This window comes from Arachis stenosperma, chromosome 1 (assembly GCF_014773155.1).
Source record: "Arachis stenosperma cultivar V10309 chromosome 1, arast.V10309.gnm1.PFL2, whole genome shotgun sequence".
Taxonomy (NCBI): Eukaryota; Viridiplantae; Streptophyta; class Magnoliopsida; order Fabales; family Fabaceae; genus Arachis; species Arachis stenosperma.
In genome coordinates, this window is record NC_080377.1 from 84,832,366 (window position 1) to 84,837,227 (window position 4,862).

General features: G+C 42.0%; 1 non-coding gene across 1 annotated transcript; it reads left to right on the forward strand.

Moving 5' to 3' along the window:
• The first annotated feature begins 3,774 nt into the window (after positions 1-3,774).
• On the forward strand, positions 3,775-3,882 carry LOC130949526 (small nucleolar RNA R71). The gene has a single exon (XR_009073404.1). It is a non-coding gene; the product is annotated as a small nucleolar RNA R71 (small nucleolar RNA).
• Positions 3,883-4,862: the final 980 nt, after the last annotated feature.

Consider the following 4,862-nt stretch of genomic DNA (forward strand, 5'->3'; position numbering starts at 1 on the left):
TTAAGAACATTTTTCATTTTAAGAAAGGTGATGGATTCATAGGACATTCATAACTTTAAGGCATAGACACTAATGATCATAAGACACAAACATAGGTAAACATAGAGCATAATTTTTGAAAAATAGAAAAATAAAGAACAAGGAGATTAAAGAACGGGTCCACCTTAGTGATGGCGGCTTGTTCTTCCTCTTGAAGGTCTTATGGAGTGCTTGAGCTCCTCAATGTCTCTTCCTTGCCTTTGTTGCTCCTCTCTCATGATTCTTTGATCTTCTCTAATTTCATGGAGGAGGATGGAATGTTCTTGGTGCTCCACCCTTAGTTGTCCCATGTTGGAACTCAATTCTCCTAGGGAGGTATTTAGTTGCTCCCAATAGTTTTGTGGAGGAAAGTGCATCCCTTGAGGCATTTCAGGGATTTCATGATGAGTGGGGTCTCTTGTTTGCTCCATCATTTTCTTAGTGATGGGCTTGTCCTCATCAATGAGGATGTCTCCTTCTATGTCAACTCCTACTGAATAACAGAGGTGACAAATGAGATGAGGAAAGGCTAACCTTGCCAAGGTAGAGGACTTGTCCGCCACCTTATAGAGTTCTTGGGCTATAACCTCATGAACTTCTACTTCTTCTCCAATCATGATGCTATGAATCATGATGGCCCGGTCTAGAGTAACTTCAGACCGGTTGCTAGTGGGAATGATTGAGCGTTGGATAAACTCCAACCATCCCCTAGCCACGGGCTTGAGGTCGTGCCTTCTTAATTGAACCGGCTTCCCTCTTGAATCTCTCTTCCATTGGGCGCCCTCTTCACAAATGTCAGTGAGGACTTAGTCCAACCTTTGATCAAAGTTGACCCTTCTTGTGTAAGGATGTTCATCTCCTTGCATCGTGGGCAAGTTGAATGCCAACCTCACATTTTCCGGACTAAAATCTAAGTATTTCCCCCGAACCATTGTAAGCCAATTCTTTGGGTCTGGGTTCACACTTTGATCATGGTTCTTGGTGATCCATGCAATGGCATAGAACTCTTGAACCATTAAGATTCTGACTTGTTGAATGGGGTTGGTGAGAACTTCCCAACCTCTTCTTCGAATCTCATGTCGGATCTCCGGATATTCACTCTTTTTGAGTTTGAAAGGGACCTCAGGGATCACCTTCTTCAAGGCCACAACTTCATAGAAGTGGTCTTGATGCACCCTTGAGATGAATCTCTCCATCTCCCATGACTCAGAGATGGAAGCTTTTGCCTTCCCTTTCCTCTTTCTAGAGGTTTCTCCGGCCTTGGATGCTATAAATGGTTATGGAAAAACAAAAAGCAATGCTTTTACCACACCAAACTTAAAAGGTTTGCTCGTCCTCGAGCAAAAAAAGAAAAAAGAGAGTAGAAGGAGAAGAAAATGGAGGAGATGGAGGAAGCTTATGTTTCGGCCAAAGGGGGAAGAAGTAGTGTTTAGGGTGTTTAGTGGTTTGAATTTGAATGGTGAGGTAGGTGGGGTTTTATGAAGGATGGATGTGAGTGGTGAAGAGAAAGATGGGATTTGATAGGTGAAGGGTTTTTGGGAAAGAGGTATTGAGGTGATTGGTGAATGGGTGAAGAAGAAAGAGGGTGGTGGGGTTGGTGGGGATCCTGTGGGGTCCACAGATCCTGAGGTGTTAAGGAAAATTCAACCCTGCAGCAAGTGGCGTGCGAAAATGCACCCTTTTGCCAATTCTGGCATTAAACGCCGGGCTGGTGCCCATTTCTGGCGTTTAACGCCAGCTTCTTGCCCTTTCCTGGCGTTTAACGCCAGTCTGGTGCCCCTTTCTGGCGTTAAACGCCCAGAATGGTGCCAGACTGGGCGTTAAACGCCCATCTGCTAGCATTACTGGCGTTTAAACGCCAGTAGGTTCTTTCTCCAGGGTGTGCTATTTTTCTTCCTGTTTTTCATTCTGTTTTTGCTTTTTCAATTGATTTTGTGACTTCTCATGATCATCAACCTACAGAAAACATAAAATAACAAAGGAAAATAGATAAAATATAACATTGGGTTGCCTCCCAACAAGCGCTTCTTTAATGTCAGTAGCTTGACAGAGGGCTCTCATGGAGCCTCACAGATACTCAGAGCAATGTTGGAACCTCCCAACACCAAACTTAGAGTTTGAATGTGGGGGTTCAACACCAAACTTAGAGTTTGGTTGTGGCCTCCCAACACCAAACTTAGAGTTTGACTGTGGGGGCTCTGGTTGACTCTGTTTTGAGAGAAGCTCTTCATGCTTTCTCTCCATGGTGACAGAGGGATATCCTTGAGCCTTAAACACAAAGGGTTCTTCATTCACTTGAATGATCAGTTCACCTCTATCAACATCAATCACAGCCTTAGCTGTGGCTAGGAAGGGTCTGCCAAGGATGATGGATTCATCCATGCATTTCCCAGTCTCTAGGACTACGAAATCAGCAGGGATGTAATGGTCTTCAACCTTTACCAGAACATCCTCTACAAGTCCATAAGCTTGTTTCTTTGAATTGTCTGCCATCTCTAGTGAGATTCTTGCGGCTTGTACCTCAAAGATCCCTAGCTTCTCCATTACAGAGAGAGGCATGAGGTTTACACTTGACCCTAAGTCACACAGAGCCTTCTTGAAGGTCATGGTGCCAATGGTACAAGGTATTGAAAACTTCCCAGGATCTTGTCTCTTTTGAGGTAATCTCTGCCTAGACAAGTCTTCCAGTTCTTTGGTGAGCAAAGGAGGTTTGTTCTCCCAAGTCTCATTTCCAAATAACTTGTCATTTAGCTTCATGATTGCTCCAAGGTATTTAGCAACTTGCTCTTCAGTGACATACTCATCCTCGTCAGAGGAAGAATACTCATCAGAGCTCATGAAAGGCAGAAGTAAGTCCAATGGAATCTCTATGGTCTCATTTTGAGCCTCAGATTCCCATGGTTCCTCATTGGGGAACTCAGTGGAGGCCAGTGGACATCCATTGAGGTCTTCCTCAGTGGCGTTCACTGCCTCTTCCTCCTCTCCAAATTCGGCCATGTTGATGGCCTTGCACTCTCCTTTTGGATTTTCTTCTGTATTGCTTGGAAGAGTACTAGGAGGGAGTTCGGTAATTTTCTTGCTCAGCTGTCCTACTTGTGCCTCCAAGTTTCTAATGGAGGACCTTGTTTCATTCATGAAACTTTGAGTGGTTTTGATTAGATCAGAGACCATGGTTGCTAAGTCAGAGTGGTTCTGCTTAGAATTCTCTGTCTGTTGCTGAGAAGATGATGGAAAAGGCTTGCCATTGCTAAACCTGTTTCTTCCACCATTATTGTTGTTGAAACCTTGTTGAGGTCTCTGTTGATCCTTCCATGAGAAATTTGGATGATTTCTCCATGAAGAATTATAGGTGTTTCCATAGGGTTCTCCCATGTGATTCACCTCTTCCATTGAAGGGTTCTCAGGATCATAAGCTTCTTCTTCAGATGAAGCATCCTTAGTACTGCCTGGTGCATTTTGCATTCCAGACAGACTTTGAGAAATCAAATTGACTTGCTGAGTCAATATTTTGTTCTGAGCCAATATGGCATTCAGAGTATCAATCTCAAGAACTCCTTTCTTCTGATTTGTCCCATTGTTCACAGGATTCCTTTCAGAAGTGTACATGAATTGGTTATTTGCAACCATTTCAATTAGTTCCTGAGCTTCTGCAGGCGTCTTCTTCAAATGAAGAGATCCTCCAGTAGAGCTATCCAAAGACATCTTGGACAGTTCAAATAGACCATCATAGAAAATACCTATGATGCTCCATTCAGAAAGCATGTCAGAAGGACATTTTCTGATCAATTGTTTGTATCTTTCCCAAGCTTCATAGAGGGATTCAACTTCCTTCTGTCTGAAGGTTTGGACTTCCACTCTAAGCTTACTCAATTTTTGAGGTGGAAAGAACTTTGCCAAGAAGGCATTGACTAGCTTTTCCCAAGAGTTCAGGCATTCTTTAGGTTGTGAGTCCAACCATGTTCTAGCTCTGTCTCTTACAGCAAAAGGGAATAGCATAAGTCTGTAGACCTTAGGGTCAACCCCATTAGTCTTGACAGTGTCACAAATTTGCAAGAATTCAGCTAAGAACTGATGAGGATCTTCCAATGGAAGTCCATGGAACTTGCAATTCTGTTGCATTAGAGAAACTAATTGAGGCTTAAGCTCAAAGTTGTTTGCTCCAATGGCAGGGATAAAGATGCTTCTCCCATAGAAGTCAGGAGTAGGTGCAGTAAAGTCACCCAGCACCTTCCTTGCATTGTTGGCATTGTTGTTGTTTTCGGCTGCCATGGGTTCTTCTTCTTTGAAGATTTCTGTTAGGTCCTCTACAGAGAGTTGTGCCTTAGCTTCTCTTAGCTTCCGCTTCAAGGTCCTTTCAGGTTCAGGATCAGCCTCAACAAGAATGCTTTTGTCTTTGCTCCTGCTCATATGAAAGAGAAGAGAACAAAAAAATGTGGAATCCTCTATGTCACAGTATAGAGATTCCTTGAGGTGTCAGAGGAACAGAAAAATAGAAGGAAGAGGTAGAAGAATTCGAACTTAGTGAGATAGAGTTCGAATTGTGCATTGAGGAGGAGTGGTACTCCATAAATAGAAGGATGCGAGAAGAGGGGAAGAATTTTCGAAAATTAAATTAAAAAGATTTTAAAAACATTTTGAAAAACTTTAATTGATTTTCGAAAACCAAGAGTGGGAAAGAAATCAAGTAATTTTTGAAAAAGATTTTGAAATTAGAATTTAAAAAGATATGATTGAAAACTATTTTGAAAAAGATGTGATTAAAAAGATATGTTTGAAAAGTTATGATTTGAAAACAATTTTAAAAAGATTTGATTTTAAAAATTAATGACTTGGCTAACAAGAAA